The sequence below is a fragment of the Cervus canadensis genome, chromosome 12 (genome assembly GCF_019320065.1).
Source record: "Cervus canadensis isolate Bull #8, Minnesota chromosome 12, ASM1932006v1, whole genome shotgun sequence".
NCBI lineage: Eukaryota > Metazoa > Chordata > Mammalia > Artiodactyla > Cervidae > Cervus > Cervus canadensis.
Window position 1 is genome coordinate 73,283,253 of NC_057397.1, and position 12,087 is coordinate 73,295,339.

Consider the following 12,087-nt stretch of genomic DNA (forward strand, 5'->3'; position numbering starts at 1 on the left):
ACCACTTTGCCTTGCTGCATTTCTTTTTCTTGGGGATGGTCTTGCTCACTACTTCCTGTACAATGTCACGAACCTCTGTTAATTGTTCTTCAGGCACCATGTCTATCAGATCAAATCCCTTGACTCTATTTGTCACTTCCCCTGTATAATCGTAAGGGATTTGATTTAGGTCATACCTGAATGGACGAGTGGTTTTCCCTACTTTCTTCAATTTAACTATAGCAGTTTTATATTTGAAACCAAAGCAGGAAGCAATGATGTTCCAGCACACCTAAACATGCAGGTCCAAAAAGTGAAGGCATGTTTAACCTTCCCATTCACTCGGAAGCCCATCCACCTCCTTCAGCGTCCAGAGATGAAACACATGCTCTGCTTCACTGTGTGGGAAAGTGGCAAACATGCTGCATCGCTGACATCGCAGGACAGTGGCCTACGAAGGTAGACCTCTGACGCGGGGCCCCAGCCTCACTAGCTCACGGGGCAGCCTCTCCATCTGGGAGAGGAGTGTCTGGGCAGCCTCTGGATCGCGCTCCTACTGCGCTGCCCAGCCTGGGTCCACGACCACCTCTGGCGGGGCAAGAGCAGGCTCCGCAGCAGACTCCAAGTCAGGGTCTCTGGTCAGCTCTCCAGCACGCCAGGGGAAGGGCTTTCCAAAGGTGTCGTTACTTTCGACACAAATGCCACAGTACTGAAGATTCTTCTTTTGGTGGAAGACAGTTGACTGGCCTTAACATTTGCGTCCTTAATGTCCACTCTTGCCACACAGCACAGCGGGATGGTCTCACACGTTGGTCTTAGATCTCTGTGCCGGTTAGGCACGTTCCTGTAAGCCCTCTCGAGGTTACCTCGAATATTATAATGATACACTGAGCTTGGACGTAACACCCAATTTCTCCTGACCAGCTGAATCCCAGTCGTTGAACTTAATAGGCCCCCTGTTGGTATGGAGCACAAGGGGGATGTATCTCAACACCCAAAGGAGCTACATACGTCTCAGGTTCACCTGTCAGATGATGTTTCACGAATGTGGTTTTCCCAGCACTACCATCATGAACCAGGTTTGAACAGAACCTGGGGTTCTCCTTGGGCAGCTTTCATAGTGTTACTTCCAGTAGCATCTCCGTGCCTGTCTGACTGAGGGTTGGAAAGATAGAGGATGCCCTACTTTTTTCCTATTATTTTTTCTGAACCGGTGGCCTTGAGACCTTTCTGAGAGCCTGATCCATTGCTTATTCCACGTTTTGCCTTTTGGTTTCAGTTCTCATTGGCAGGACCACCTACCCAGTGGGCATCTGCAGGATCCTAACTGACCTGGAGACTTGCATGGGCAGTCAGTTTCCTGACAGGGACAGCCTGTACTATGAAAGATTCAGTCATGTCCGTCTGCAACTGTTTGGAAGCAGAAAACTCCCTTTATTGGGTTACCGGGAAGACACCTGTGGCAGTCTACAGTCAATAAATTCCAAAGCTTGTTCTAAGTGCACATATATGGTGGCTCAGATGGTAAAGTGTCTGCCCGCCATGTGGGAGACCTGGGTTCGATCCCTCAGTTGGGAAGATCCCCATGGCAACCCACTCCAGTACTCTTGCCAAGAAAATTCCATGGATGGAGGAGCTTGTTGGGCTATAGTCCATGGGGTCGCAAAGATTTGGACATGACTGAGCGACTTCACTTTCTTTTCTTTTCCTGTTGGAAATGTGGAACTTCTTTGTACATCTGACTATGGAGAGCCTATGAAGTGCCAGGCTTTTTCACAGGCATCTTTCATATTTCTCACAGTAACTTTGAAAGTAGATATTGCCATGCCCATTTGACAAAGAAGAAATTGGATTTTAAAGACCTTAAGATGTCAGAGTTGAGAGGTAATGGAAGGTGCCAACCGTATTCAAACCCAGCTTGATTGATTCTTTCCACTACTCCGCTGAGCCTGCATGGCTCTGAATGAATCAATTAGTTTTGTGTGGTTTTTCCATAACTACAATACAAATTGTAATATTTGCCTATAGGATTGTTGTTCACTTAATGAAATGTATTTATTATGGGCTACAATTTATAAGGCTAAAGTTTTGATAGAATCCAAAAGATAGAACTGAAAGGTCAAGTACTTGGCCTATAGAATGACTTTTTAATAACAACCACTTCGTGCCTCTGAGACATTTATGTATCAGGCATTTTGTGAAGTTTTAAAATGTCAGAGTGCCTGATGAACAAACCGCACCTCCCACCCCCGTTCCACACCATCAACTGTGAAGGGAGCGTGTCTATTTTATTCTCTAGTTTCTGGAAGAATCACTTAATTTCTGATTCTGACAAACAGCATGAAACTACTCAAATAACTGTCTCTAAAATGGTAATTTTTATATTCATGGCACTTTTTGAGTATTACTGACATATTCTCATGTGATGACTTGGATTGACAACACAGAAAAACTATTTTTTCTCTTGATTTGCTCTTTGTGGTAGACTAGGTTCTAAATGAATATGTTTACTTGAGCGTTGAAAGGTACTGTTGAAATGATGTGAGAAAAATCCCATTTTAAGAACTATGTTACCAGATTACTCTAAATTTCTCCCAATGTGTTAATAAAATGCAGAGCCGGAGCTAGGCATTTTTGTGCTAGAGGCAGTTTTTCTCCAGGGGGTTTCCTTTTCCTCTGCTTTGCTTTACAGACTGTCAAATAATGGAGTTTTCTTTGGAATTCTTTTGAAGCAGCAGTAGTTTGTTGCTTATCCATGAATAAGCAAGTAAAGTGGTCATCTATTTTGCTTAAGAGATCTTAATTTTTTAATCATATTAGCTAATAATTCATATGGGCAGGCACTCTGCTAGGCATTAGCATGTAACATCACAATCCCATGAGGCAGGTGCTATTGTTAACCTCACTTTATAGAAAAGGAATCTAAGAATCAGAGATGTTGAGGACTTGCCCAATTTCACACGGCGAGAAAGCAGTGGAGCTTGAGTTTGATCCAGGCTATTGCGTGGTCCCAGGTCCAGCATCTTAACCTCCCTTGTCTGCTGTTACCTCCAGGGCTGTGAAGCAGCCCCTGTATTTCTCACAGAGCCACTGGACACAAGTCTGTCTTCCTGAGACTTGCAAGAGTAATTTAAAAAGAGTGTTTATAATACTTCTTACATTTGTGCTTGAGAGTAATGACACTGTTCCCTTAGTCTGTTTCTCTCTGAACAGTCTGAAAGAGGTTTTAGAATCAGAATTAATTAAGGTTTTTACAAATATTTTGTTTGAGCTTTTACCACTGTGTTTTTGGCCTGAGTACTTTGTCTTCATGAATAATCTCTTGTATGTTGGTCCATGACTCACTGAATGAGAAAACACAGTTACCAAACTGAAAAATAATACTAAGGGCGTAAAACATAATGAGTCATTTTAGATCTCTCTTTCTTTTTTTTTTGGTTCCAATCAAAAGCTTAGAAATTTTTAGCTGTTTCTGTAAGAATATTTGTATTATAAGAAGAGTGAATGAGCTTTTAAATATAATGTGAAGGCAGAAGTCAATAGCCTTGAGGTGTCATCTGAATTTTCCTTTTGATCTACTAAGTGGTTTAGAATAACTTTTCTTTTGCTGATTTTATTCACACTGAAACTCTTCCTCCCTCTCTTCCTATTGCTTTTACTTCAAAGTGTGCTGATTAATTTTATTTCTATTCAAATATCATGTGCAAAAAATTTAGGCAAATGGTTTTAGCTTGATAAAGTAATTGTTCTTTGTATAAAGTATAACCTTATTAATATTGTGAATATAATTGATATGATTATAAAGCAATCATACTTCAACAGATACTGCAAATTACTCTGTAACCACATATTTTGAGGTCAAGTGTAGCTTTCAGGTCACACATGAGCACTGAGCATAATGTACTCCTTTAAATTTATTGGGATGATATCAGGTGTAAATCTACTCTTGATATCAGTATTGAAAAAATTTCCCATTGAACATTTGCTTCTTTATTACTTTGACCAAAGATTTGTTATAAAATTTAATATAAGGAGGTACAAATAAAAATGTTCTAGCTAGGTGAATACTGGAAGATCAAGGAACTCCTAGACTACACTTGTGAAGATTTTGTTAAATGTAAAATCCTACTTCACGTTCTCGGGTTAAACTTTAACAATGGCAGTTGCAGCAGTAAGAGAGATTAATGGATGGACCTAGAGTCCCTCATACTGCGTGACGGGAGTTATGGAAGAGAAAAGCAAATGTCATAATCAGCGTTTATCCATGGAATCTAAAAAATGGCACAGATAAGTGTGTGTACAGGGCAGGGACAGAGACGCATAACTAGAGGACAGACGTGTGGACAAGGGGCAGGGGGCGAGACAGACTGGGAGAGCAGCTCTGTGACACTCACACACACACACACAGACACACAGATACACACACAGACACACACAGACACACACACACAGACACACACACAGACACAGACACACAGACACAGACACACAGACACACACACGCAGACACACAGACACAGACACACAGACACACACACACACACATAGACACACACACAGACACACACAGACACACACACACACAGACACACACAGACACAGGCACACAGACACACACACACAGACACACACAGACAGACAGACACACACACAGACACACACGCACGGACACACACAGACACAGACACAGACACACACAGACACACAGACACAGACACACACAGACACACACACACAGACACACACACAGACACACAGACACAGACACACAGACACAGACACGCAGACACACACACGCAGACACACACAGACACAGACACACAGACACACACACAGACACACAGACAGACACAGACACAAACACACACACACACAGACACACACAGACACACACACAGAGACACAGACACACACACACAGAGACACGCAGACAGACACACACACAGAGACACAGACATACACACACACAGACACACAGACAGACACACACACAGAGACACAGACACACACACACACAGACACACAGACAGACACACACACAGAGACACAGACACACACACAGACAGACACACAGACAGACACACAGACAGACACACACAGACACACACACACAGACACACACGCAGACACACACACACAGACACACACAGACACACACACACAGACACACAGACACAGACACACAGACACAGACACACAGACACACACACGCAGACACACACAGGCAGACACACACAGACACAGACACACAGACACACACACACACAGACACACACAGACACAGGCACACAGACACACACACACAGACACACACAGACACACACACAGACACACACAGACACACACACATAGACACACACACAGACACACACGCATGGACACACACAGACACAGACACACACACACACAGACACACAGACAGACACAGATACACACACACAGAGACACACAGACAGACACAAACACAGACACAAACACACACACAGAGACACACACAGACACACACACAGACACACAGGCACACACACAGACACACACAGACACACACACACAGACACACACAGACACACCCACAGACACAAACACACACACACAGAGACACACAGACACACCCACAGACACACACACAGACACAGACACAGACACACACACACAGACACACACAGACACACACACAGACACACACACACACAGACACAGACACACACACACAGACACACAGCACACACAGACACAACACACAGACACACACACACAGACAGACACAGACAGACACAGACACAGACACACACACACAGACACACAGCACACACAGACACACACACAGACACACACACACAAACAGACACAGACACAGACACACACAGACACAGACACACACACACAGACACACAGCACACACAGACACACACACGCAGACACACAGACACACACACACAGACACACACAGACACAGCACACACAGACACACAGACACAGACACACACAGACACACACACAGACACAAATGCACACACACACACAGACACACAGACACACACACACAGACACATAGACACACACACAGACACACACACACAGACACACACAGACACACACACACAGACACAGACACACACAGACACACACACACACAGACACACACACAGACACAAACACACACAGACACACAGACACACACACACAGACACACACACAGACACACACACACAGACACACACACAGACACATAGACACACACAGACACACACAGACAGACACACACAGACACCCAGACACACACACCCAGACACACACAGACACACAGACACACACAGAGACACACAGACACAGACACACACATACACAGACACACAGACACACAGACACACGGCCGGTGGAACACAGACAGCTGGTGGGCGCTGCCCCATAGCACAGGGGGCCGGCTCGCAGCCCTGCGAAGACCTCCAGGGGCTGGAGGAGGGAGGGCGAGAGGAAGGCTCAGAGGGAGCGGACGCATGTCCCAGTAGAGCTGATCCACTTTGTTGTATGGCAGAAACCAACACAACGTTGCAAAGCAATTATACTACAATTAATGAAACACAAATCTCCAAGAAAAAAATTAACTGATATATACTAGTGAGCATATTAAATGCCTTTTGTGTGTTACTGTATGCAACTTACAACCTTAAAAGACGATATATGTTGATATTATCTACGCTTTGCAGATGAAGAAACAAGTGCAGTTAGGAAGGTTGGGTGCCGGAAGTTCATGGAGCGAAGTCAGTGGCATAGCCTGAGTGAGAACCTCTTTCTGTTCAGTATCAATGACAGTTATCCTCCAATTAAAATAAATGAATAAATTTTAAAAAAAGATGGTGTCCTTAACCATCAATGCTGTTAGCAGTTGCCTAAAGTAGCATTGGCACATTCTAAAATTAGCCCTTTTTTTTCTCTTTGGTTTAAATATACACCCAAGAGTTTATACCTTTGAAATATGTTATGACAATATATGATGTGTTAAAAACATATTTTATTGATGAGGTCATTAATATGTGAAATTAATAAACTTTCAAGTACTTTGAATTGAAAATGTTTTTGAGACTGTAATGAAGAAGTAAACAAAAACTATATGTAAAGAGTTACAGGAAACAGTTTTAATATTTGGAGAACATTAAAGTTTAAAACTTGATGTTTCTCCATTGCTCTTGTAAAAGAAGCCCATGGCCAGTTGTGTTTGCAGTAGAGAGCTCTGTTTACTAATTGCCAAATGGATGGAAGAATCAGAGACTTTTGCAGCTGGAGACCTTAGAAGTTATCTAGACAAACAACTCAAAATTTTCCAGACAGATGCTCATCTCATTTTCTGTTAAACACCTGCAGTGATGAAATGTGCCCTCACTTCTGGGATGTCAGATTTCATTTTAACAGCACTTGTTAATTCTTTCTTTCAGTTGAACCTAAATCTATATCTATAATTTCTATTCTATCACTCTCTTTCCTTTCCTTATCCAAATGACAGCCCAAATCTTGTTTTTCTGGTTCTGATGTCCTCAGTTGTTCCTATGTGACATGATTTTGTTTTATTTTGTCATTCTGATGGGTTTTCACAGAATATCCTTCATTTAAAAATGTTTGTCCTTAAGTTTGTGGCTTCAAACCAAAGACAATGCTCAAAGAACTGTTAGTAAACTGCAGAAGTGTTGCTATCATCCTTGATTCATACACTGTGTTTCATGTGAATAATACATCAAAGACTGAACATGGTGATTTTATGCAAACATTCTAAAGGCTACTTAAAAACTCTGGGTATTAAAATGTACATGTTATGAATTTGGGGACTGGAAAAAGAAATTAGTAGGATCAAGAAGTAAGTTGCTAAGAAGTTTGAAAAGGAGGCTGCTGAGATCGAAAAGGTCTTCCTCAAGTATCTACTTTAGTCTTGAGAAAATGGTTGTGAATACGGTATCACCAGTAACAGCTCCCGGTAGAAAGTGGAGACCTGCAAACATTAAGTGAGCCCTGGGATGTGGAGAATTATTATTAAGTCTGATTATGGATACTTCATTTTTTCTGCATTTATGGCTGGTACTTCAAGGAATATTGTTTGAGTTTACACATTTTAAAACAAAGATATTTGCTGTTAGCAAATATATTTCACCAAGCCACTCTAGAGTCTGACTGTTGTCACAAGAGTCAGCAGTCACTTTTAGAAAGCTGACTACAGTGCACACAAGTAGCATTTATTGATGTCAATTTTCTTTTCAAATTGTGGTAAAATGCTGGAGTCAAGTTCTGATAAGCTTTCACTCATGAGATAAGTTTTGGATTATATCACATCACTAACCAAACTTATAAAATCTTCTATCTATTGCTCCAGATTATCTTTAAATTTGGAGTAAGTCATTCCCATAGGCTTTACGGAGACTAGTATTCTAAGATTACCCAGAGTGTTTACCTTTGGTCCAGTCAGAAGGTCAACTGAAATGAACCTTGCTAAATAACATCAGGACAGTTTAAGCGCAGTTAGTTCACCAGGAGACGATGTGAACCTCACCGCTGAGGCTGTCCTGCAAAGTGGCTAGTGATAGCGAGAATGCCCATCAGCAGCCAGGGCCTGCTTCTTGGCACAGCGCGTCGTCACAAGTCACCCGGGCCAAAGTAAAGCTAGCTCTGTATTCATGTTTGGTTTTGTATACCTCACATTTCTTAAGAGTTTATTTGGCTTAAGGGGCAAGATGGCAATATTGGTAAGAAGCTGGGAGGATTCAAATTCTTCAAAGCAGATGATGGTCCTGCTGCTGAGACATTTTCATGTAAATTCATGTGTTGTTGCATGTATCTTCTTAGTTCAGTTCAGTCACTCAGTTGTGTCCGTCTCTTTGCAACCCCATGGACTACAGCATGCCAGGCCTCCCTGTCCATCACCACTCCCAGAGCTTGCTCAAACTCATGTCCATTGAGTTGGTGATGCCATCCAACCATCTCATACTCTGTCGGCCCCTTCTCCTCCTGCCTTCCCAGCATCAAGGTCTTTGCCAAGGAGTCAGTTCTTCACATCAGGGGGCCAAAGTATTGGAGTTTCAGCTTCATCATCAGTCCTTCCAATGAATCTTCAAGACTGACTTCCTTTAGGATGGACTGGTTGGATCTCCTTGCAGTCCAAGGGACTCTCAAGAGTCTTCTCCAACACCACAGTTCAAAAGCATCAATTCTTCAGTGCTCAGCTTTCTTTAGAGTTCAATCCTCACATCCACACATGACTACTGGAAAAACCATAGCTTTTACTAGACAGACCTTTGTCAGCAAAGTAATCTTTCTGCTTTTTTTAATCTTTAATCTATTTTTTTATTGAAGGATAATTGCCTTATAGAATTTTGTTGTTTGCTGTCAAACCTCAACATGAATCAGCCACAACATGAATCTGCTTTTTAACATGCTATCTAGGTTGGTCATAGCTTTTCTTCCAAGGAGTAAACATCTTTTAATTTCATGGCTGTAGTCATCATCTGCAGTGATTTCGGAGCCGCAGAAAATAAAGTCTGTCACTGTTTCCATTGTTTTCCCATCTATTTGTCATGGAATGATGGGACTGGATGCCATGTTCTCAGTTTTTTGAATGTTGACTGTTGAGCCAACTTTTTCCCTCTCATCTTTCAGCTTCATCAAGAGGCTCTTTAGTTCCTCTTCACTTTCTGCCATAAGGGTGGTGTCATCTGCATATCTGAGGTTACTGATGTTTCTCCTGGCAATCTTGATTCCAGCTTGTGCTTCTTCCAGCCTGGCATTTACCATAGTGTACTCTGCAAATAAGTTAAATAAGCAGGGTGACAGTATACAGCCTTGATGTACTCCTTTCCCAATTATGAATCTTGTAGTTTTTTTCTTGTAGTTTATTTCTAATAGTGTTGTGATCAGAAAAGTGGCTTGATCTAATCTCAGTTTTCTTAAATTTACTAAGGCTCACTTTGTGGCCCCAAATGTGGTCAGTCCTGAAGAATGTTACTTGTGCACTTGAGAAGCATGTATAGTCTGCTGCTTTTGGATAGAATGTTGTATAAATGTCTATTAAGTCCAACTGGTCTATAGTGTCATTTAAGGCCTGTGTTTCCATATTAAGTTTTTGTCTGGTGATCTGTCCATTGATGAAAGTGGGATATTAAAGTCTCCCACTATTATTGTGTTACTGTTGATTTCTCCCTTTCTGGTTGTTAGTATTTGCCTTAATATTGAGGTCCTCCTATGTTGGGTACATATATATTTATTATTGTTATTTCATCTTGGATTGAACCCTTGATCATTATATAGTGTCCTTCTTTGTCTCTTATATTAATAACAGTCTTTGTTTTAAATTCTATTCTGCCTGATACAAGTATTGTTATTCCAGCTTTCTTTTCATTTCCATTTGTGGGGAATATTTTCTCCCATCCCTTTACTTTCAGTCTGTTTAAGTGTCCCTGGGTCTGAGATGGGTCTGTTGCAGACAGTAAGTATATGGGTCTTGTTTTTGTATCTGCCCAGCCAGTTTATGTCTTTTGGTTGATGCATTTAATCCACTTATATTTAAGATACTATCGATATGTATGATCCTATTATCATTTTTCTAATTGCTTTGGGTTTATTTTCTGTAGGTCTTTTCCTTCTCTTGTGTTTTTTGCTTAGCATTTGTTGTAAAGCTGGTTTAGCAGTGCTCTTAGCTTTTATTTTTCTGTAAAACTTTTGATCTCTCCATCAAATCTAAATGAGGGTCTTGTTGGGTAGAGTATTGTTGATTGTAGCTTCTTCCATCACTTTAAGTATGCTGCGCCATTTCCTTCTGGTTTGTAGAGTTTCTTTTGAGAAATCAGCTGATAACCTTATGGGAGTCCCCTTGTATACTATTTGTTGTTTTTCCCTTGTTGCTTTTAATATTTTATCATTGTCTTTAATTTTGATTACCGTGTGTCTTGTTGTGTTCCTTCTTAGGTTTATCCTGCCTGGGACTCTCTGCACTTCCTGGACTTGGTTGACTATTTCCTTTTCCATGTGAGGGAAGTCTTCAGCTATTTTCTCTTCAAATATTTCCTCAGGGCCCTTCTCCCTCTCTTCTCCTTCTTGTACCCCTATAATGGGAATGTTGGTGCATTTAATGTTGTCCCAGAGTCTCTTAGACTGTCTTCCTTTCTTTTCAGTCCTTTTCTATATCCTGTTTTGTGACAGGGATTCTACCATTCTGTCTTCTAGGTCACTTGTCTGTTCTTCTGCATCAGTTATTCTGTTATTGATCCCCTTCTAGTGTATTGTTCATCTCTGTTTGTTCTTTAGTTCTTCTAGGTCTTTGGTAAACATTTCTTGCATCTTCTCTATCCTTTTTCTGAGGTCCCAGATCATTTTCACTATCATTATTCTGATTTCTTTTTCTGGAAGATTTTCTATCTCCACTTCATCTAGTTGTTTTTCTGAGGTTTTATTTTGCTCCTTCATCTGGGAAATAATCTTATGCCTTTTCATTTTGATTGGGCTTTCTGTGACTGTGACTTTCTTTCTGGACTTTAGTTCTGGACTTTCTTGTGGGACTGTAGTTCTTCTTGCTTCTTCTGTCTGCCCTCTGGTGGGTGAGGCTTAAGGGCTTGTGCAAGCTTCCTGTTGGGAGGGACTGGCGGAGGGCAAAACTGAGTCTCTCTGGTGGATAATGCTCAGTAAAATTTTAATCCGATTGTCTGCTGATACATGGGGCTGCAGTCCCTCCCTGTTAGTTGTTCAGCCTGGGGCGACCCAGCCCTGTGGTCTACACACTCTATGGTAAAGCTAACGGTAAGCTGCAAGGGGGCTTATGCCAAGGGGCAGCTCCCAGAACTGCTGTTGCCATTGCCCCCGTTTCTGTGATGAGCCTCTGCTAGCTCATGACTCTTTGGGAGACCCTCCAGCACTCACAGATAAGCCTGGGTCAGTCTCCTGTGGGGTCACTGCTCCTTTCTCCTGCGTCTTGGGGCACACAAGGGGTTGTTTGTGCCCTCCGGGAGTGGAGCGTCTGTTTCCTCCAGTTTCGTGGAAGTCCTGCAGTCAAATCCCACTGGCCCTCAAAGTCAGATTCCCTGGGAATTCCTACTCTTTGCCGGATCTCAAGGCTGCTGTGGGGCTCAGACTTTC